This window comes from Anopheles stephensi, chromosome 2, assembly GCF_013141755.1.
Source record: "Anopheles stephensi strain Indian chromosome 2, UCI_ANSTEP_V1.0, whole genome shotgun sequence".
In the NCBI taxonomy this organism is placed as follows: Eukaryota; Metazoa; Arthropoda; class Insecta; order Diptera; family Culicidae; genus Anopheles; species Anopheles stephensi.
Window position 1 is genome coordinate 16,050,404 of NC_050202.1, and position 24,676 is coordinate 16,075,079.

Sequence of the window (24,676 nt, forward strand, 5' to 3'; positions counted from 1 at the left end):
GTTGGGCGATAGCAGACGCCATCGAACTGGTTCCATCCGCGCTCTGACGGTTGGATGCGGAAGAAAAAAGAAATTGGAAAAGATAAATTCTGTGATTCGGATTCGTTTTTATCGGGCGACGCTGTCACCCGATGTGATAGCCACAATGCAATCGTCCTCGTCGGCAGCGCCATCGGAGCGCATTCCCACTGTAACGAGACCCGGGCATCGTAATGGGAAGGCAAAAAACCATCAGTCATTTGAATGGAGATAAATTGAAATATATTTTAGACGATTGTTCAGTCCGTCACCTTAGTCGCCGTTTAATAAGCCACGCTTGAGAGTTTGCTTCCCGTACGGCGAAGCGAGTGCTGCAGAAGCCCATGCAAATGGTGCTTGTAATATTTCACTCGATCGATGATGTTCCCGTTGGGTTGATCTTGCTTGGTGTTTGTTTTTTTTTCGTATGAGGAGAAATCCAATCCCTCCGCCACGGTGTGAAGAAAAGCAGATGCTTTTCTCCGATGCGCTTAATGTAGAAAATCTATGACCATTAGTCAAACATCACGACTACATTCGCAGACAGACGCTTACTGCCGGGACACCATTATGAATAGTTTATTTAGTTTCCCTCACAATCAATAGATTTAATCAAAATTCATTGCGATCGGAGACGGCAATCGCGGTTGTATACCTTTTTGTAATATTGTTTGTGCATATTTTACCGCCAACCAAGGCTAGGGAAAGTCTCGATATTGATAAATGCACTTCACGCGCTGGGGCTGATGAATGTACCCGTGCATGCATCGTTGCACAATTTACACGATCTCATATGACGAATGGGCAGGATTTTTTGTGATGTGGTAGGCATGTTGTTTGCACAATGCCTGGCACTGTTCATAGCGAAGTGTTCTATTGTGGAACGGGAAAACAACATTCGAAGGAAAATAAACCTACTATTCATTCGTCGCTTAGTACTCGTTGAGGAGTTTGGACTTTGAGGCGAAATGCGCTGCTTCTCTTAGAAAGATAATGAAGTTTCAGAATAACTTGGTAATTTTGAGCTCCAAAAATTAGAATTCTATTTTAATGTTGTGGTGGTGAGATCTCTATATGATATTTTGAAGTCCATCAGATACAGGAGAATAATTTTTTGCGGTGCATGGTACGGCCAATAGCACCAAGAAGAAGCTTTATATAGGTCATTGGAGAACCTTCTTCTCCCTGGGCACTAAACCTCGAGAGGTCTCGGCCTACCATTTCTGGATTTCAGTGACTTGATTTTACCCGTAGCAAAGTAGTCAGCCCTGCGTACGGGGGGAGGCGGTCTGGATGGGATTTGAACCCCGGTTCTGACGTGTGAAGACCGGCGCCGTTATCACCTCGGCCACCGGAACGAGAAGCTTTTGAGTTTTTCACATATTATCCTTTTCCTTAACTTAATTTTCCCCTCAGCGGGATGATCAGTCCTGCGGACTGCGTATAGTTATTGTTTAGGAGCACTTGGCTGTATAACTGTTATTCCTTGGAACTGCATCCTCGAGTGGGCTTGACCTGCGACAGATTTTCCTCTTTGTCTATCGCTCATATATGAGCAGCCATAGAGGATTCTATAGCTTCATAGTTTGCAAAACGCTGTTGGAGCCTTCTCATTTTCCCTGAAGATAATGTAAGATCGCTTGAAGACTTATTTATAGAGTAATTATAGAGTAATTATTTAAACTGAAGTCATCAAAATATCATATATTCTGATTTGTAGTATTGGTTAACAATGTGCTGATATTATTTTTGTGCTATGGGGCAAGACATCCAACTATAGTAATCTAAAGAAATTCAAGGAAAAATGGAAAATCTAATCAGCTGTTATGCTTGAGCAACTTTTTCTTTGGTAATGCCTAATCATGCATGGACCTCTTAGATCATGCCTGCCATTCCTGACTGACTAGACTTATTGATACTACGTAGTTGGATAGTCAGTGATCACAACGGGTCACTAATACATATTAGCAGTAAATATAGCGTATCAAATACTCTTCACGATGTGCAATGATCTAGTTTCGCGATGACCAGAACTTAGGTCCAAACTAACTCCAAAAGGCTTCAAGAAGTTGACGAGTGTTATCGGTGGAGTTTCATGATCCTCAGCAGTTCGTGTCACCGAAGTGTTCTTTCCTGTTACGGACCGTACTATAGTTTCCATTCCAGAAACTGGCCTCCTTTATTGCGACATGCACTATGCAGTAATACTTCAAACTTGTGATGAAAAAACAGCGAGTTATAATTCTTGGGTTGGATTCCTTGAAGGATTGTTTTTTTTTCTATCGTTTATTTATAGTGGCTTTTCATCTCTGAGAACTCATTTGCCGCTTTCGGAAGGATTGATCCTGATTTGGGTTCCAATTCCAGAAGCGACATCTCAAGACTTTGAACAACAATGTTTACATTTGACTCTCGATAGATATAGCGTAAGCTTGGTGGCAAAATGCTACGTGACTCACTTGACCCCAAATGCACACTTGCCCAAAGTTCCACTAAGGGTAAAATAGTTATAACATTATGATACTCCAACGCCTGATATTATGACAGTCCAATTATCCAACACTCTCTCAAAAGTTTTGGACGTCAAAACTCAATGTCTGATCGTCTTCTAGGCTAGGATTCCCTACCGTACCAAGCTACAGCATTACCCATATTGCAGGTTTCCTCAATCGATTGACAATCGATAATAACGACTGCCGCCTTTAACCAGATTGTGAGTGTGCTCTCCAACGAATAAAAATGTCATCGTAATGGTGAAGACCAATCCCAAAAAAACGCAAGAAATGTTTATCACGCCTGTTTGATAATAAACTTTTCCAAGAAAAAAAAACAGAACAACTCCCCACTCGATATAACCACCATTTTGTCATAAGCGGATAGAAACCCCGGAAAGCCGAAGAATAATGCTAGCTACAAAATTCGTAAACAGGTCAGCAGCTAGACCGTTTCTGTTTTTTTGGGCATGGGCTCGTAGCCTTCATTCATGCCAATGATTACGTTTCTTTTTTGGAAAAGTTTTATTTTTTATTTACTTCAGCCAATATGCTTCCGTACCACGACCGCATAATGCGCATAGTTTATAAGTTACGTCCGGCTGTTGGCGACTGCGAGCCTCGTAGCAAAACACGGGCCAAACAATATCGAGCCTGGTAAGAAGGATCATTATAAAACTTTTCCAATTTAATCCACACACACACGCCACGCCGTCGAATATTACGAATGTTGTGCATCGCTGGATCCTGGAGGCTTATGCTGTGTAGGGATGGGTTTTTTTTGTTTTGTTCCTGGAAGTACTTCGCGGTCTCCACGATGCACCGTGGTGGTACGGAGAAGCAATAAAATCTACCCCAAAAGCTGTCAATTTTGAGACGTGCTTGTACCGTCGTTAAAATGTCGCCATCACCACATCACGTGGGATAAAAATCTCATCAAACTCACATTCGCCACATCGACGAGTATCGGAGATACGTTCCAGGTTCCAGGCTGTCCTGCGAGTGGATTGAATCTTTGATGTTGGCGTTAAAACCAGGCTCCATAAAATAATGGTATTCGTTTGGCCCGTCCGCAGTGTGCGGGATGATCGGAAGCTAGCAAAACGAGCACCTTTTATCTCAAACTCAACACTTTATCAAGGGTTTATAAAATCGAATTCCTCGCCGTTATCCGTCCACAGCCGTTAAAGGGAAGTACTTGCAGGTATTTGGAGAAGAAAATAAAAGTTCGATCGAAATTCTTTCCGCTGTCCCGATTTAACTTTCGTTTCTTTTTTTATGGCATTTTAATGCATAAAATTGCCAGAAAAGGATCACATTTTAATTGTTGGACATTAAGAAAAAAACAACAACAGGGCTTGTCATGTCTTACTTCTGTTCGGTAGGGCTTTCGCTTCAAAGAAAAGCCAAATGGGGTTTGTTTGACGAAAAACTTTAATTTCAAGCCTGACTTTTTTCACTCCCGGCTCCTTTCCTATATTGCCGGATCGTAAAACGGCACGTTCACCATTCGCAACCCCACCATTGAAGTGCTTCAAGTGGGGTTCAAACGTATCTGGCCCTGGATCGCTTGTCGAACTAGGGAGCAAGTACACAACCCCGTTTCCGAAGGTATTGGGGCGTCGATGTGTCGATTTGTTTGCCACTTTTGCCAACTTTTTTTTTTGTTCTCCTCCTCCTCTCCTCTTTTTCGGGCGAGTTACGACCGGGTCTGGAAAGTCATAAATTTATCGTATAAATTTCCTACGCCGAAGATTTTCCTTTTCTTTTACATTTTTCGCTTACGTTCAAGTAGGTTCAAGCGATTCGCCACCGTTTGCGGGTAAGTTAGAGGAAGCAAAGCACCAGCAGGACCTCCGTCCTCCGGTTTGGTGTAAAGTTTTATGGAGAAAAAAGCCAAGGAAGGACTCCGGTGCTACCGGTAGGAGCAGCCAGCCACCTACCTGGCCACCCAGCTCCGGGCTCGTTGTTGCTGGTAGCGATATGTTAAGGGAAGTAAATAAATTTTATTAGAATGAATCCTCTCACGGCATCAATGGCTTCCGATGAGTTTCTTGTTGAAAATGCAAATACCCGTACGAACTTTGTCAGACGTGCGTTAAATCAGGCACGTTCGCGTGTTGGCTGCCTGCGCCGTGCATTTTGGCAGCGGTATTGGCAGCGGTTCGTTATCAGCGGTCGTCTGCGCTGTCTGTGCTACAGGTTGTTACCGGAATGCTGTGAGTATGGAAGCTGTGGTTACATTTTATATGAATTCTTGCATGCTTGGTAAAAAGTTTCAACAAGGGGGTTTAGTGTTGCGAGACTTGTTTTCAATTATTGTGTATTATATCGGCAATAGGTCTTATATGTATCACAAGTAATACTGAACAGTGAGTAGTTATTAGCACTTCATGTAGGGTAGAACATGTTATCAAAATGTGGTTGGGAAGTAGCGAAACTGTGAAATGGATTTAAGAATAGTATTGCCCTATTACTGTGCTAATGTATTGAAATGGCTCATTTAAGTCATCGAAACATCACCCAGCAAACATATCAGCTTCGTGAACTGCATCCTTCACGAATTATTCACGAAGTTCCACAAGGCAATATCATAGGTACTTCACTACCTTAGTAGAGTCCACTAACTCAGATTGTAAAAAGCCTATGTATGTTACTACATACATAGGGCGCCCCGATGGTAGAGGCGAACAAGGCGGTGGTCTTCATACGGGCAGGACCTGCGTTCATATCCCTTCCGAATCTTTCCCCGTAGTGAAAACTGACTTATCCAACTACATGGTATCATTAAGACTAGTAAACCAGAAATGGCAGGCATGACCTTAGAGGTCGTTATCCCAAGGAAGAAGAAGAAGAAGAAGTAGTACAAGAGCTGGGCCAAATAAACCAAGATAAAGAGCCAAACGAAAAGAAGTCATGTCAAGTCTAAATAGTCCAATCGGTCATCGGTGACGAATGAAAGATGTTTTTATTAATTTCTGATGTCGCGGATATCCAATGACTCTACACCTCGTTGTATCAATTCGTGGTCGAGTCGAGTCATTCAATCGACTCGTGGTGCCTTAGAAATAACCTATAGTGTTTGACTAAATGGCTGACTCTGAGAACCCTACCTTTGCAGGTCGTAACGTACACATTATTTTCGATATATAATATAACAGAAAAGTAGAAATGCGTGACTATAGAAAAACCCTTGCATAAGTTTAGCTTCGATATATAGTTGACCTCTCGAGGTTGTACAGGCAACGAAGAAGAATTCCAAACATTTAACACAAAATCATCTAGAACTTACTAATGCTATTTCTATTATAGTTTCTCATTCAATAGAAGGAGAGTCCCACTCAGCCGTACGTTAGCCTGACTATCCAGCTAAGGGTAAAACCAAGTCACAGAAAGCCAGAAATGGCAGGCTAAACTTTTCGAGGATTGCAGTGCCAAATAAGAAGTCGAATCCCACTCTGCATCCAAAATATTTGAGAAACAAATTAGTTTATTGTCGAACTTATCATAAAACTATATAAAAATATAAGTCTAAAAAATTGTCATCGCTCGATTTTTAAGGACGCATCATTAGAAGCTTTAACCAACGTTCGAATAAGTGAATGCATATCACCTAAGGCTCCTATAATACAGTAGCTTCTTCGATTACACTCTACAACACATCGGCAAGATAAACTGTAATCCGACAATTTATAGTGTAAACTCATTAACAGCATTTCAATAAAATCATATCAATCAGTCGTATCAGAATGTATCCAAAACAAACGTTCCACACCATCTGTGACGCTGCAGTATCACCTTCTTTAATGGAATCGCTTGTCGAATCATATCCCTCCTATCACACTGAGCAGCAACAAAGATTCCCCGATGATCGTTATCATCTACTCCATCATCGATGTGATTGCTATAGTTATGATTATCGTTCCGCACTCATCGATTGTTGGTCGTTTTCATATTTACCTTTTTGCACGGCTTTCTTCACCGTAACCATGGCAAGCGATGAGCAAAACCTGAACGATGACAGTCACATGAAGATGCCCATAAATGCCCACCACTTCCCGCAACAACAGACGACCGAGATTAGCAGGCGGTGGAATGGTTCAGTTCAAAAACCTTCCTTCAGAGACGTTCGAAGGAGACGTTTGTATCTACCAAACCCCGGACGGGTCCATTTGGTGGTAGGCTCATTCAGCTTCCACCACTGAGGGTGAACGCCGGCGTACTGGAGCAGTCTCAAGATGCCATTTACCTTTAACGGTTCACCACCAAGGCCAAACCGACGGTCGAGTTCCATCGCTCGCCCCCTGGTTGACCTAATGATGCTTGTCAGCGCGGATAGGGCCTCCGCCCCACTGTCCACCGTGCTAAATTGTGAAGACAAAATGTTTATTGTTTGTGTGCTGAAGGCATCGGAAAAGCTCCGATGCCAGGTGTGTTTCATCGGTTTTCGGGGTGGGGAACTCCACGTACGCGAGCAGCCACACGGTACGTTGGCTTTTGTTTTGAAGTCTCCGTTTGAAGTTTTCGACAAAGACGACCAACAGACCTCTCCCAGTTCCGTCACTGGGCCACTATTTATGGTTATTGCAAAGGACCTGCGACCCAAGTCATTTACGCTCGACTTCAATCCAAGTGGCTCTTTACCGATCATCATCACCCGTGCTGCCGTAGTCGTTCGATTGTCTTAGCTTAGGGAGTCGAAAGGCAGGGTTTTGTGCTGTGGGGCCGTTGTCTAACACATCTGACCGCTATTGACACGGTACCAGCTCGCGCGGTAGCCGAAGAGTTTGAAGAGCTCGGCCAGTAGTGTGTTGGCCAGTTGCGGTGTCTCGAAACGCACTCGAAATGCTGGGAACGAATGGGGCGAGTGAAAATAAACAGCTAAACTACCTGAAAATGAGAGTGCTTGTGGCCTTACTGCCATTTAAGGCGAACACTCCTTTTAAAGTGCTCCACGTGCTTTTTTTTCGCTTGATGGTTGAGCACCGGACCGAACAATGGCACGAACCGGTGCGTTCTAGTTACCCTGACCGCGAGATTCATAATTAGGTTCGGAGATGAAATTGGCGTAACGCGCAGGTGGACATCCCTTTCCAGTGAGTGGTGTTGGGGTTTCTTCCTTGGCACCAATTGTTTTGGCTGGTGACAGATGGTAACGAGAAGGTTTCCATCGGTACATGATAATGATCAGAGATATTAAAATTTTCTCAACCGAGTTCAATGCAAACCACTGAATAATTCCTCAAACGACACTAGAAACAAGAAACTGTGAAGATTTCTTCAATGAAAAATGTTGATTCTTGACAATCCCTTATTCTGTCTGAGGCTGATAGTGGAGTCAATTGACTCATAGCCTCTATAATCAAACAAACTCAACGATAATGATTTGCATAGCGAAGCCTAGCTTGTCTGAACTTTAGGTTATTGCTAGGGGTTGGCTTATTTATTGGCTTATTAAAAAACAAATTTTCTGCCTAGAATTCCTGATGGATATTGAGATTTAACGTTCCAGAATATTCTTGTAGTCTTGAATATCTTCTTTTTTGGCTTAACAAACTCTTGGGTCATGCCTGCCATTTCTGGCTTACTAGACTTAATGCTACCAAATAGTTGGATAGTCTGTCCTCACTACGAGGGCACGGACCGGATGGGATTTGAACTCTGGTCCTGCCGTATAAAGACCGGTGCCGTTGTTGCCTCCACCACCGAGCAATCAGTCGTCATCTAATTTCATAGTGAACACTACAGCACGCACGATAACATCAATTCCCCAAAAATCTAGAATACATATCTAAAGCTCCCACGTTAAAGATACTTATCCGGTCAATTCCAGAAAGAGATCAGTTTTTCTCATGCTTCTTGGCTTAGGCCAAACGCATCTGTTTCTCCTATTGTGATGAATAACTTTGGCAAAGGAAAAAATAATCACTACGCTTTAAAGAGGACGGCCTAATAGCTATGAGATATAAGGCTTTTTTGATAGTTGTGAGCTGCGATAATACAATTATATTAATTAATTAGTAACAAACCTACCGTCTATCATGTGTTTCAGGTTCGTATCTTGTTAGGTATCTTGTCTTGTCTGCATGTAAGAGCAGTTACAGCTTACCTGAACGTAGTAGACATGCTTTCACCTAGAGATCTTAAGGTAGAGGTTAAAGTTTCTTGAGCACAGAGATGTTAAGAGTATTAAAATGGATTCATTTTTCAACCGGCCACCGAGCCAATATTATAACTTTTTAAAATTCCTGTAAGAACTCTGTGCATCACAAAAGGCTAAGGTAAAGATTAGTTTGGAATCATTCTGTGAGACAAGACCACCGATAACTATGATCCTCCCTTTACGTTATCTCTAATTGTAACATTCTACCCTTGATGATGGTTGATGAACAATATCCTCCGGAGCGGAGGACACAAAACAGGATCTGTGCTGTAAGAAGGAGGCTATACAAATTCCTACATTCCTTCACCGTACTGGTGCCTTCCGACGAGAGGTCATGTACAAAAACAAAGCACAGATCTCATATGCATATTCGGTTTCGAGCAAACATACTCCAAAAAAGCAATCCAACATCGTGCAATATCACATTTCTGCCTACATTGAAAAACAAGTGCGAAACAAGTGTGTTGGTATGTTTGGCTGCTTTCAACCAACGGGGGGGTTGAGAGCAAAAAACGAATGAAGATACCAGAAGAATTTTGAATTGTTTTTAATGTCAGATGCTTTCTGACACGAAAGTGATTGCTTTGTACGGGCTTTCTTCGGCAATGCCCGCCTCGGCAGCCCGGTACGGTCGTACGGAAAGGGTCGGCTGAAAGGCTGACAAGCGACACAAGGGACGGTGTGGCCTACATGTGTGTGGATCCATTTGTGAATTCTTGCCAGAACCTTCATCGATATGACGTCCAGGGGAGATAGCCTTTCTGCACCCATTTTTCATCACACACTGCATGACGTCCGGGTGCATACTTTTCTATATGCAGATCGGAGTGGTTTTTTTTTTCTCCTGCATTCTGGTTCTCAGCTCCGAAGTGTATTGGAAGACATCCATTTGGCAAGAGCAAAGCAAACCAAAAAAAAAGCCTAGAAGAAAGCACAGTATCGATGTACATCCAGATCGTACATATTCAACCGCCTTCGATAGGAACGACCCATCTCACGAACAGTCTCTCTGGGCGGGTTTGCCCCCAAAGTGCGCCAAAAGGTGAAACCTGAGATTCTCAGTACAAATATGTATATTTTATTCGGCAAATATTGTCCCGCTGAGCTGAGGGGCCGGATGTGGAAACGAGAGTCAGTTTGACATTCTGCTCACTTGCCAAAGACTAAAAGGTTTCGATTATTTTCCCTGCCCTGAAGAAGAGAAAAGCTTTCTGGTCTTCGGTGAGTAGGTTGTGGTGGCTGCACTCGAGAAGTTTAACACAGAAAGGCATCCTCCCCCTATTGGAACTGTCAGCATGTGAAATGGATATTTGCATGAGCTTCTCAGCAAATGTGCTCATGTGTGTGGTCGGAAAAGTCTAAAGTATTTTAAGGTTTGTCTATCATCGAATGTATGGGCAGACCGAGAAACATAAAATAGGCGTTCCAATAATGACTGTGGCATGTGCAAGTGTCTACCGGTACAAAAATTTAGACATCCTGTCCTTAGACATGCCTTTTTCCTGCAATTTCTGATATGCATGCTCTGTTCCCGGTCGGGCAGTACATTTGATAGCAATTTTATGCTGTGCATCGGTGTACACCACAAACACACAATATGATGAGATCCTTGACGCAATATCTCAGGATGCCCTTGGTTCGTAGGTATAAGCCATTATCAAATGATACCTAGAATAGAACGGGAAGCTACATTTGGAGGCTGGTTTTGGTCTATTAAAAATTTAATTAACATTTTGCCTTCGGGGAACTGGATGCCATCGTCCTGATGCAGGGCTCATTTTAATTAGACAATCCTGTTGATTAAAAGTTCTTTTTTGAAGATAATTTCTAAATATCTGCGGTCAAAGTTGGACGTCGCATAGCGCACTCGGAACTCAAATCATCTCAAACCGACACTCCCAAGACACAGCGGTGGTAGCAGCAGGGTGAAGTGTTAGCATTGGCTTTGACAGCTTGTACCGTATCATTATCATTCGCGGGTTTGACCAAACACGGTACCGTCCATCACGTTACGATTGTTGGCTGCTAAGACATCGTTTCTTGCCCGAGGCACCGTTCCATCCAACAGGGGGGTAGTTTTTTTGATGATGTTACTAACTAGCATGGCGTAAAAAAGGGGGGCGAACAAAGCGTGCGGCCATACGCCGGTTTGGTAAGTCCAGATTAGGATATCCTTTGTTATTAAATTAATAGCTATCGGAGGCAAACTCAATGGCTCAAGAACAGCTTCGAAGGGCAGACAGAGATCGACAGCATGTTTGAGCATAATTATGATAGTTTTGCAATATTTCCTAGCGTTTCTGTGCTCAGTTATGAAGCTTGAAGCGTCAACTTACAAATACTAACTTTCAAAATAAGCACACTGATATCAAAGAGACCTTCAGAGGCCCCCAAACCCCCCCAGAAAAGGCTAAGCCCGGGAATGAATAGGAAACCGCCTTCTAAACTTTCCCCAACGCACGCCACATACGCCATCAAAATTTCTCTGTCCACAATATCTTCAATGCTCACCTTCGCTGCATGTTGCTGCGTGCCGGCGGGCGGAACCTTTACCGGTTACGATAATTACTAGTTTGATGATTTATAGAAGCCTCAGCCTGCTGCTGCTATTTGACGCTCGTTCGTCTCTTGGCAGTATCTATGCGAGCTCTCTCGCTGGTCATATAATTGAATGGTCAAGCCGGAATTCTGGATACCGACCGTCCGGAAGGGGAGATACCTGTCAAATGTGACCTGTACCCCGAAAGCGTCAAGCTAGGGGCCGGAGATGGATGGATAACTACAATGTGCACAACTTTTTCTCCCTCTTCACTCGTCTTCTTGAAGCCGGGGTGAACTATGAGGCTAGCGGCACGACAGGCTTTATAATTAATATCTCATGACATATGAACGAGATGAATGAATGGGAAAGCGATATGATTTTTTGTTTTGTAATGAAAACGTCGCTAAAAAGGGTGGATTGTGGCGTGACCTACTTTAAACGGGTGCGCTGAATGGTTAGATTTTGAGCGAAAGAACCACCAAGGAAGCAAAATCGATTGCCGTTTGATCTAACGGTTATGGAGTTGACGGTTATGGATTTTTATATACTTCAAGATTAGTTCATTTTTAGAGTTTTCCTCGTTTTCTAAATTACAAACTTCAGTGTTGGTTGTTTTATAACTAATTAAAGATTTTTTTTATGTTGCCCTTTGGGGTGTCAATAGATGCTAGCAATGCCTACCTAATTTGAGTTACTGCTAGCAAACAGCAAGTGTAGATGAGATGTCTGCAGATACCTACTGAGGTTAAGATTAGTGATGAAGATGGTAATGGCAGGATAGGACAAAAGAAGATGAAGACCACAGCTGAACATCAGTTGATAAGCATTTACAGCCAACTTAAACTGTCTAACTTCAGAAGATACAGCAACGAGGAGAGTAAAGCTGATTATCTTGATTCCAGGAAGTCCTCATCGCGCAGATGAAGAGACTAAAGAGTAGAGTAGAGTAGAGCACAAGAACCTGCATAACGAAAATGTCTCGATCAACAAACAGTTTTTCATGGCCCGAGTAACGGAGGCCTTAGAACTGGAAAGACTCTATTGCTATGACTACTCCATGCTTATTCAAGCTATGCTACGTAGAGTCCAATTCTATAGATTTAACATCTACTGAAACCCAAATTAACATATCACAACTTCAGAAAACCTGACATGGTCTTGGCAGGGCAGTCCGGTCCGGTCTTCAAACGGCAGGACCAGGGTTCAGTTCCCATCTGAAACGTTTCCCCGTAGTGAGGACTGACTATCCAACTAAGTGGTATCATTAAGTCTAGTAAGCCATAAATGGCAGGCATGACCTAAGAGGTCGTTACGCCAAAGAGAAGTAGAAGAAGTGGTCTCTCTTGATTTCATATATTTTGATTATCTGGCAAATTTCTCGTCACGGGACCATCCCACAGATGTGGAACTAATACAATGTACGGAGTATGCAAATTAATCAACTGGGGAGATCTCAAGTGTTTTTGGAAAGTGTGAAGTGTTGTTTAATAGACTAGAAATATTTGACCAATTTTGTGCAGAAACTGTCAAACATTTCGTGCTGATATACCTCACAACATGCGTGCAAATAAAAACAATCGCCCCGTTACATCTTTCTTAAATGAAATGCATCCAGTCATCGATTGCATGCTGGCAAGCGTAAAAAATGTTTGCGCTTACATTTTGCAGCCACGCGAATCAATTATCATCATGCACGCTGCAGACAACACAAAAGCCCTTTCCATTTTTCCATTTAATAATGCTTCCTGGCATGAAAAACATGCCTCTTAACACAACTTGTCTTCGTCCGCTGGCAAAACAAGAAACCTGTTCCAGAAAGTGTTATGAGTGCGAGTTTTTTTTTTTTTCGAAGGCGTTGTACGTCAATGTAAGGGCAAATAATTATGTTCCCACGAATGAATAGGATAAAGCTTGCGCTCGATCTCCACCACCGAAAAGGAGAAGACGACGAAAAAAACACCAATAAAAAGCTCTCCATTCTTTGCCGTGTGCTGTCGAGGAACGGCGCTAAAGCATAAAATTGTCGCGCTGTCAAAGGTTTGGGGATTGGTCCTGCGACCCGCTCATGAATGAATGCCAAAACACGGTGAAAAAAAAACACATCGGTGGATTTATTTATAGATCGGGAAGGGTTGCGTACAACACGTACACACACACACACAAATTCCAGGCCGACGGCCGACACAGGACGGAAACATTAAAGCAATGGGATGAACAACGAAAAAAAGCCAGCCACAACACCAGCGATCTCTTACACCATGATCAAACAGCATCAAGCGGCGGATGATGGTTTGTGGTCAAGCCACATCACGTGCGGTTTTTTGGAAAATGAGCTCGTTATCGTTATGCTTCCCGCATGTTGAAAATAATACTTGCCGGACGAGGCGTAGGGCCGTTGTCAGTTTTTTTTTGTACAATGCGTGATTAGTAACGTGATACATTTGGTGTGTCCCGCGCTCTGCTGTCCCTGGTGGTTTTGGTTTTGGGTGCAAAAGTTTTTTTCGAAATTATTTGCCAATAATGCTAACGGATCATTAGGCTTCTAAATGGGATTGTAGCTTAAATGGGCGTCGGGATAATGAGTGTGCGAGTGTGAAGCATTGTATTTATACAAAATGTCACTAAAGGAATTAATTAATTGGCCAATGTTTTGAGGTTTGCCAATAATGTTATATAATTGCACGTTTTTTATTAAATTGTGTCGATCAACCTTCGGTAATGAGAGCTTACCGAGAGCTATTTTACGGAGGGTTTTGGTTCTAGAATTCTACAGAAATGTCAAGTCCTAGATTTATCTCACTGTTTAATGCTGTCGTCCACCAATCCAATAACCCGACATTTGTCGCGGACACGTCAACGCCACCACTTCATCCAAGTTCGGTTCGTCCACGTCTACTTCATCCATGTGAACGATCTCAACAGTGGTTTCGCGCTGGATTGTCCGGTGCCTTTCGCATTACATGACCAGCCCACCGGAGCCTGGCAAGTCTTGATCGTCGTACAATTCAAAGAGTACACCATTGTCCTGATCATCGTACTCTCGAACGCTCTTAGAGGAATTATTCAGTTTTGGTAAGAGTCTTTGGCTTGGAGCCCTGTCTGAGAACGGGATCTAGGAATCGTATCGAATCGAATATAGCGTTGTTTTTCGGGGGCCCCTCTCAACCGATGGGGTGGTCCTAGGCGGACACCTACTGTCAGATCCGATATTATCTATACTATATAAGCTTCGTACGTCACGAAAGGTTAATCGAGTACAGTAATTATGTTACAGTAATCTGTTTCTTGAACCATTAGATATGAGAACATCATCGGCTATTATCGGTGTCTGCAATTTATTTTATAAGACTTATGTGTAGGAAGATTGAGATTGAGAAACTTCAAATCGAGTCTACTTACTTACTTACTTACTTACTTATCTGGCGCTACAACCGCTTTGCGGTCTTGGCCTGCTGCAACAATCCTCGATACCGCTCACGGTTCAGCGCCGTCGTCTGCCAATCCGTTATCCCGGCCGTTCTGGCGGACGCATCAACGCCATCACTCCATCTCAATTTGGGCCTACCACGCCTCCTCTGTCCTTGTGGACGGCCTAAAAGGACTTTACGGGCTGGGTCGTCCGGTGTCATTCTCATGACGTGACCAGCCCACCGGAGCCTGGCGAGTCTAATTCGCTGCACGATGGTGAGATCATCATACAGCTCGTAGAGCTCGTCGTTGTAGCGGCTCCTCCATTGTCCTTCCACACATACGGGGCCAAAAATCCTTCTGAGCATCTTCCTCTCGAACGCGGCTAAGAGGGCTTCGTCAGTTTTGGACAGAGTCCATGTCTCAGAGGCGTATGTGAGTACTGGGACTATAAAAGTTCTGTACAGTCCCAGCTTCGTCCGTCGCGACAGGTATTTAGAGTGGAGAAGTTTCCTCAGGCTGTAGTATGACCGGTTGGCAGCCAGCACCCGTGCGCGTAACTCAACATCAATGTTGTTGTCGGTGCTGACTTTTGACCCCAGATAGGTGAAGTTTTGGACGACTTCGAAGGTGCGGTCACCTATCTGTACATCACCCCTGCGTAAATCAGTGTTTGTTAGCAGGGCCGCTGGTGGTGCCACCATCATTTTGGTTTTCGCCTCGTTAATCTCCAACCCGAGGTTCTGTGCCGCACGCTCGATCCTTTGATAAGCTTCTGCTACATAGGAGAGCCTCAAACCAATGATGTCTATGTCATCAGCGTATGCCAGGATCTGGATTGACTTATAGAAGATGGTCCCCGAAGTTTCCACCTCTGAGTCACGGATGGCTCTCTCTAGCGCCAGGTTGAAGAGGAGACAGGCGAGCCCATCTCCCTGGCGCAGGCCCTTGGTGGTAGCAAAGGGCCCTGAGAGTTTTCCATCCACCTTCACCTGGCATGTGATGTTGGCCATTGTCATTCGTACAAGCCTGGTAAGCTTGGCCGGGATTCCAAAAGAGCTCATTGCGTCGTACAGTTTTACCCTGGCTATGCTGTCATAGGCGGCTTTGAAATCAATGAAGAGATGGTAGGAGTGGAGCTGTTGCTCCACCATCTTCTCCAAGATTTGCCGCATCGTGAAGATCTGGTCAGTGGTTGATTTTCCGTTTCGGAATCCTCTCTGATAGTTTCCAACTATCTCTTCAACGAATGGGACAAGTCGATCTTGTAAGATTAGGGAATCGAGTCTACTTTTTTTTAATAAATTGAAAAAAACCAGCACAATTTAAGGTCAATGAAATGATTGTAGTTTAATTTCTGTAGAATTGATTTATTCACAAGTGAGCATTAGCTTTATTTAAATTATGAAGAAGTAAGAAGCGTCTAAAATATATTTGAATTCTTGAAGCTCTTTAGCTCGTTTCAGATTTAAAATGAGGATAAAATTAGATAGTCAACAACTATATCAAATTATTGTATTCACCAAAAACTTGATCGATCTCTTTCCGTACGATCATTCTAGGGATGAAGCCGGAATATCCTGAACTCTTTGGCCCTTAAAATTTAAAATCATTGACCTCAAAGCAATAATGTTCGCAATTGTTAGGACGGCTTCAGGAACGATCGAATTTAAGCAATATTCTGATGGTCACTTATGCTTGTTCCATGACTAAATAATATTCAGCTCAGAGGTTGAGTGTCAATTTAAGATAGCTGATTTTAAACAAAACTAAATTTTTAATAGATTAAAAATATGATAAAAACTACATTTTTTCACCATCAGTTACATTCACCGATTCAGCGACAAACCCAGCAGACAAAGTTCTAAGGCGTACAGGAAATTAATTGCTTGCGGAATGGCTGTTGTCATTTGTTTCGTACCTGTCTTCATACCAACTCAAAACAGAAAAACAAAACCAAAGTCCCCCTTTTAGACTTAAGGGAAACGAACGCCAACTTCCCTGGCAGCGTAGGCTCGTTACCACCTCAAAGGGCATCCCAGCCAGCCAGCCAGCAAGCCAGCCAGCCAGTCCAGTACCGTGGGCAGCATCGGCAGACGGGCGACAGTCGCGAGCGAGGTCATTTGCAGCCACAAAGAAAAATGCGTACGCGATCATCATCTGCCAGCCCCGGGCAATTCCGGTGGGACTAAAAGGGGGTCTTTGATTCGGTCTAGGTAGATGGAAGGTGTTGAATTTTGTCTGAATGAAGAGGGTTTAGCTGTTTTTAGCTGCAGTTGCAACCAACGCACCGGAGTGACGCGTGATAGCGATGCTGCCAACGATCGTCATTGTGATGGGCGTTGTTTGGTGGTTAAAAAATTAGCATTGAATTGATGTATTTCTGTTTGAGCTCCGTCATCCGGTACGGACTTGTGTAGGGATGATTTAATTTGTTAAATTATTATCAAACAATAAAGCGATCCAAACAGCTGATCAAAATAACTACCCGACGGCTCGAAGATATCATTTAAATTTATTTCACGACATTTAATAAACGGCAATCTTTCCGCTTGGCCTGCCTTAAAATTATCTTTCATCAGTTGTCCGGCAATACCGTACAATTACGATAAGAAATATGACTTATAAAAACCTGTGCCAATGTAAAAATCAATTTACTTTGCCATTTAAATGCGCATTCATTGCAGGGAAAGAATAAAAAAAACACCCCAAAACAAGAATTCATCTTATCCAACTTTTTTATCCGACGACGAACCCACAAGAAGGAAGACACATGGGCCCTGCATGGGCGTTTAGACCGCAGCTCGAGACCGACCGAGTGGAAGCGTCAAAGTGAACTGCTACCCCATTCGCAACACCAGGCTCAATGAAGGGCAATAAATATAAAATGATTGGACCACGCGTCTGGATATTTCATTATTATTTCGTGCTGCTCAATGCACCACCACCGATCGCGGTAGTACCCCTTGGTAGGGCAGCTGTCCATAGGGGCTTTTGTTTATCGGCGTGGCGCGCGTGATTTTGCGTGTCCGTAACGATTCTTTATCGTTGTATAACTTCTGCTCCAGATTTTAAGGCGCTCGAAGAAGAGCGAAAAAAAGGCGAAAAGCGTAGGATAGTCTCTGGAGTGTAGTAAAGAAACAATTAAAGTTTGTCGTTTGGGTTGGCATAAATTTAGGGGCTATTTTACGTAATGAAATCATATTTTTAATAGCAATGACCCTCGTTATTTGTGGAAATAGAAAGAAAATTAAGCAACAAAATGGTTAAAATAAGAATTCGTTTGAGTGGCTGTTTTGAAATGTGTTATTTTGTTCAATTTTTATCTCTTTTCAAAAAGATTCTTATTCTTCATTTATTTTCTCATTTTTATTCAGTCTGATAAGTTTTTTATGAAAAAATAATTAATCACCTTATGTTACAAATTGTTTAAACTTTCTTACATAAAAATTAAACTTTTCTAAACTAAGCCAAAAACAGAAAGATTCATATTACGATACACTTAGTCTTATAAGACTTTTTTAAATCAATAAGAATATCCTGTAACACAATTTTCCACACCTTTTTCATTCCACTTGATCTGTGTGAGGTACACACACACACACGCGAGAAGGTGCGAAATATCTTTGAACTTATTTATTTGGCAAACAATTCGCAACCACTTATTGGGTACTGGGACCCTTTTTGTTGTTTGTTGCCGTGAGCGAAACCGAAGGGTGGCCTCGTTTTACGCCCATCCCGTTCGTTGTCTCGCTAATCTCGTGTTGGCCATCTCGGCCAAGTGCCAAGTTTCTCGATTCAGTGATTGAGACCCCTTCTTGGTTCCGTCTCTCGTTTTTGCCCAATCTGTCGAAACATAACTAATTAGTTCCTTTAGCCGTGGAACCGCGGTACGATAACGACAACCTGTCGTCGTCCTCATCATCGTTTGCAATGGCTGTTGGAATGCTGAACCTGAAGGTTTTTGTCGCGCGTTTGTCTCGCAGCCAAGCCCACGAGGTTCGTAAAAAAAACCCACCACAGAGCCGCAACACCTTAGCGAGGTTGGCCCAAGTCGAAGTGCTCCAACCAGAGAAAGTTGGATGCCGGCGTGGTGGCGGCAAAGCGGCTGGAAGGGTGCAGCCGGGAGGTACTTGGCGCCGAGTGGCCCACCACATGACACACCGCAGGGCTGGCAGCATAGAAACTGCGTTCGGAAAGAAAGCCCACGCTCCGCACATGCACCCACGGGGGTAGCCGTACCAGGGGATAATGGAATTTTTCGTGCCACTTGTGAAAGAAGAAGGGAAAAAACCGAACAGCTTGCCTTTATAATTTGCACTAGTTTCCTTCGCACCGAGTGAAGTAGGTGTTGCATTGCAAATGCAAATATGCTGTACCCTTGTCGCTCTATGGGCGAGATCAAGTTGTGTTTTTGCATTAAGATGTTGTTGAGAGCGCGAGCATTATTTACACCGGTGCCAAGATACGCGAAGACAAACTTGACTTTGACTTGGTGATCGATTTTTCTGTTTTGTTGGTTGCGATTTTTGGACAAAATTGTATCTGTAAATTGTAAAATCGAAGATGTCCAGGAACAAAGAGGTGTAATCGAAGTGAAAAATATTAGCTCCAAGATCATTTAAGATGCTCAAGTATCGTTCAGGATGTCTTATAGACACAGTTTGTTGGACCAAATAGTGACTACAGGTACCAGGACACTTGCCGACGAAGTCGTTACCTTTAAAAACTCTTTGCAGAAGATCACAAAAGTAGCTTTGCTCGGTGGCGGATCAACCTAGGAGCGGAAGGAGTGGCCGCTCGGGGCCTCGTCGGTTAGGAGGGCTTCTCCGGCTAGGGGGAAATCTTCACAATATCACAGTTACAAGAGACTCAACTACCAGTGGCCAAGGCGGTAGCAGCTCAGATCTTCAGACGCAAGGACAAAGTATCAAATCTTATCCGGACCGTCTGTTAGTACGATTATCCGCACCGATTATCCTAGCTAAGGGCAATTCTAGTTATGTGAGGCAGAAGAGTTTAGACCTACAAACGTGAGAAACTAAAATTTGGACAAAAGCACAACACAATCTAGTGCATTTAGTAGAACATCTGACCTTAATGTCAATATAAAAGTCGTATGAGGTCTTAGAGACCAAAAGCCTCTATAGGCTATTAAAAAACCTTAAAGTAGACGGCCATTTCCTCCCTGAAGACTGGAAACATGAAGATGCAGTCGATGTGGAAGGTCATGTAGGACCTATAAGGATTCTTATCTGATGTGATCTAGCTATAGGCATCGTCTTGAGAATGTTCAGTCTCAAAGCATATCTTCCTGGAGCATCCTTTATAAATTTTTATCGATGTTTTTAGTTTGTTCTCGGTTTTTTTAATTTAATTTTCTTTCACTTTTGAAATCACAACCGAGCTCACCCGGGATAAGTTGCCCTTTCACGGTTTGGAGAAGGAAATGTCTCCAAACTATTGTGAATTGTATTAATTTTGTAATTTAGCTTTAAGCAATACGGCCAGGCCGTTCTTTATGAATAAAATTTTTTTTTTATCAATGCATTATTAATTAGGGGTTGATCATTCCGTGTCCCTATCCATCACCATATTTATTCATCAATACGGGAAAGTACACCAGAAATCTTTGCTTACGGTAAAGTACTTCTTTGTTTGGGACTCCAATCTCAGTTGGACAAAGTAAATAAAAATGATTTTATTTCTTAAAAGAAAAACTACATTTTACCAAATAAAATAATGCGTAATTTAGGGGGCGAAAAAACACATTTCCTTGAAAACTATTGCGCTGTGACACGTTCGCCTGGAACCGGTGACATTTTTCCCCATCTCCGTGCAACATTCGTTATGCTCTCGCGCATTTCTTTCCGGTTCTTTTCTCTTGCGAACAAAAAAAAACAACCGCCTATACAAGAGCGTGAGCAAGCAAGAGAGAGAGAAAAAATACGAGAACGAAAGAAAACCCCAACCACAAAGAAAGACAGCGAGAGAGCGAAACCCTACACCGAGAGAGCGAGAGCGCGGACAGAGTTTCGTTAAGTTGCGGTTGTTTACGATTTGGATCTGACTCTCTTGCGTCGCTGGACAACGCTGAACGAAACCGCTCCATGCAGCTTGGACGGAAAACATTCGTTTAGTTTCTTCCTTTCGGTGTGTGCGGAAGCGTGTGTGTGGACCGTGCCGATTCTGTCGAACCGTCGTGTGAATCGTTCGCGTTTGTCGTGCGGTCGTAGTACGTACCGCGGTGTGAAACTTCTGGTGTGTTTCCCGGGAATAGTGTTGTTAATCACCGATTGGTGGTGTTTTTAAGAAGGTAAAAAGAAGAATAGTTTATAAGATGTGAGTGTGGTTGCGCTAAGGAAAGCCCACACCAAAACAAGTGTATTCAATAATGAAAGCAATCCGAAAAAGAATCCTACTTCACACACTCACATCACGGCTTTCGAAACCGATCGGGTCCGGCCGTGCGTTGAGGTTATGGTGCTAAAAATTCCTATCGAAAAGTGATTCCGTATGGTACCGAAAATAAGCAACAAAAAATGAGTATCTGGGTGTGTGTGCAGTTCACGCATCTTTTAGGAGGTCGCCCTCAAGCAAAAGGTTGCCCCCATGCAAGTAGCGCTCCGTCAATTTTGTGAAGGAAAATTCAATCTACGGTTGCAATAAAATGCAGTTTTACGACACGGATGCGTTCCATCGGTTCTACCACAGATCCTACCGCCGGCACCACCACCAGCATGCCGGTTCCACGATCCACGTACGGGAGTTATTAATAGTCACATTTTGCTCCCAGGAAGCGCACCGGGGTTGCACCGAAATGCAACCAATATCTTCCTTCGCCGTGAACGCGTGCATCACACACGGTCCGCGAAGACCCTAAGCCACCAGGGAAATGTGGGTTTTTATTAGTGTACGGAAAATGTGCGTAACGCAAGGGGAGGAGAGGCGCGTGTGTGTATGTGCGAGCGGCTATTAAGTGTGTGTTTGCTAATGATTTAATTGCTGCTGAAGATTAGTGCGGAATGGTGGGACGCGCAGCATTTCCCGGGCGGGCGTAATAAGCTGGCGGAGAAAGAAGAAGCGAAATTTTATGAAAAGGGCAAACTGTGATGATCCACGATGGTTGGTTGATCTGGCAACGATCCCGAAGAAGTGCGTGTATGTGCGCGGTGTGACGTTTGCATTTTGACAGCCGACTTGAGTTTTTGCACTGGGTAGAATGCAGTATCGTGGCTGTGAATCGGTGGAGTTTCTAATCGAAGGTGGCACTGAACGGATGTGGTCCGATTTTTCATTCTCGTGTGCCAGTGTTGTGTGGAAAGGTCTACTAGCAACGACCAGAAGAAGTGTGGTGATCTAAAGTGAAGAGAAAAGTGATTCTATTTTAAAGCTGAATGTGAATTCTTGTCTAGAAATTGTATCCCCAAACGCACCAAATCAAACATCTGGAAGGTTATTCTATGTTGCTTGTTGCAGTTTTATTATTTAAGCGTTCAGTCAGCGTTTTCTCGTGAAGTCACTAATGACCGGGTCCAGGTTGGGACATCTCAGTCTTGAAGTTAAAGAATCCTATCTGTTATGCAGGTAATACGCAGGACAGACTATCCCAGCTACGAGATATTCAAGTCAAGGAATAGGAATCAAGAAATGGCGTACTGAGATCTCTCCAGGTTGTAGTGTCAAAGAAGCTAATTAATGGTCCGGTGGACAAAGTGGTAGCTGAGGTTCATACGGCTGGGCCGGGTGAAGAATCCTATCTGGACCCTTTCCCAGTGCATACCAACTGATTCTTCAACGTTGGGTAAATCAAGTCATGGAAGCTTCTAATAGCAGACCAAGATCTCCTGAGGTTTTAGATCCAAAGAAAAATAAGATGAAGGATTTTTCCTTCGAAAAAAACTTCTCCTCTCTTTGCTGTGAAACTAATCCTACGCACTTTCGTTTCATTTTGCACGCTCAATTTATTTGAGTTATGTATCCCTGTGTTTCCCAGCGTAGATTTATTTCCATATTATAAAACAAAGCACACACCACCTTGCGGGGGGGGGGGGGGGGGGGGGGGGTACACAGCTTCCTCACAGAAGTGTGGTTTCGGCCAGAATAAGTCGATAAGAAAACGCTGGCGGAGAGAGTCCTTATAGGTGAGGCCCCGGAGACAAAAAATATCGTCGAATGGCACCGTGTAACCTTTATTCCCATAAATCAAAGGATTTATCAGACAGTCGCGTTGGTGTGGTGTTGTGGCAGGCCTTTTCCCCCCCCGGATATCTCGTAGGCAACGTGTCAAACGTCACAAATCGTTAAATCATGTACCTTTTTTTTGCTTTGGAATGGATGGCCGGCCCATCCAGCTAAATCCCCCTCACTGTGATTACGATTCGTGGGCTAGAGAATGTGCTCCCCAAAGGCACAGACATAGAGAATGTGTGTGAAGTTGGTAGAAAATATCAGTTTTTCCCGAGAAAAAGTAACACAAGGAAACACGTCAAAAATCGCAGTAGGCTGTTGCTTTTGTCTCTTCAAACGATGGTTCAACAAACTCCGATGGTGTGTATTGTGTACGGGGTGTAACCTCACTTTTCTGCAACAGGATCACAAGGATGTGTGGCGCTTTTTTTTGGGCTTTGCATATTTTTCGTCAGCCAGGAATCGGGCGAGAGAGATAGACCGCGGGTGCTGACAGTGCTAGAAAACGAGAAAAACCAACGTGAAATGCCCGCTTTATGTGGCCATTTATTGTTATTGATGGCGATTTATGGCGACCGGATGTGCGTGTGTATGTTGCTGACTCGTTGTAAAATGGTGTAATTTTTTTTTCCTTGGAACGCGTGTTCGATTTATCCTGCAAACCTGAACGAAAATTGATGATGATGTGTGTGTGTGTGTGTATGTGCGTTTGTTCTCTCCATTTATCCCGGTCCTTTCCGGATGCTACCTTCTATCCATGTTGATATGCACATGGATGGGTTTCCTTACTCGTGCGGATGTGCTTTGTGCCTTGTTTTTGTGTTAGTGAATACTGATGTCCCTGAGAATCTATGAGGACAAGTGATGAACAAATTTATATGTTTTATGATAGTGTTTGTGTAAGATTTAGAGATAGAGATTATCCAAAAATTGAGTGAAACTAAACGGCCAGTAAATCGGGAGGTAGCAATGTTGGTCTTTCAACGAAAGGATCGGGTATCGAATCCCGGCTGGGCCAGCTCGCCCCGTATTCAAGACTGACTATCCCAGCTGTGTTTTAAATATACCACGTCAAGGAAGCAAGTTATAACAGGCCATGACCTATTACGCCTTTAGTGTCAACGATGAAGAATAAGAAGAAGAGTATTGATGTCCCCAAAAGCAATGTTAAAATTCTAAAATTAATATCTCTCAAAACAAGTTCATCAAAAGTGGTTCAAGTATGATAAAAATATCGATTTCTATTGCAGGAAGTGAATTTACGTGTAGTTTGTGCTTGTGTTCAGCAAAACAAAATGAAGAAATTTAGTATAAAAGTGAAAAGGTATCTCAAAAGTGTGTAAACAGTGTTTAATAATTATCGAAACACCGGTGAGCTTGAAATCCTTTAAAAAGAAAACGTGAAATACTCAAAACGAGCGAAGAAAATATCGAAAAGGGTGTAGCACGTGCAAGTACTGAATAAGAGGAAAAGTCCAGTGCATGAAAGCAAACAAGCAAACACCTATGTGAAGCAAAGTTCGAACATATAGAAAAGGTAAGTACATGGACGGTTTAGGAATGGATTTGTTTTTCTATTGATTCAATCAAAAATGGGTTGCTTCCTTCGTGTTGCAGATGATCCACAACAGAGATGGACACAAAAAAACGCGAATCAGCCATTGAAAGAAATGGAAAGTCCATTTTTTGAGGCGCGTGTTTAGTAGCTGGGGTTGTGTGTATGTGATTATTTGCTTTCCTTTCACCAACATCGCATTGAATATTGAATCTTTGGTGGAGTGTGTTTTGGACGCAAAAAAGCTGAAGTTAGCGGAGCGTGTTTTTGGGCGTTTTTCACAAGTTACATGGACATCCTATAATTTG

General features: G+C 43.1%; 1 protein-coding gene across 2 annotated transcripts in view; it reads left to right on the forward strand.

The window, feature by feature from the left end:
* The first annotated feature begins 20,760 nt into the window (after positions 1 to 20,760).
* The window catches only part of LOC118506207 (protein sax-3-like), a 112,229-nt gene continuing 108,313 nt past the window's right edge, over positions 20,761 to 24,676 (forward strand). For both annotated transcript variants that reach the window (XM_036043014.1, XM_036043015.1), the window contains exons 1-2: positions 20,761 to 20,939; positions 24,064 to 24,350. The gene's annotated coding sequence lies outside the window, so the exon portion shown is untranslated. The remainder of the gene's footprint in view (positions 20,940 to 24,063; positions 24,351 to 24,676) is intronic.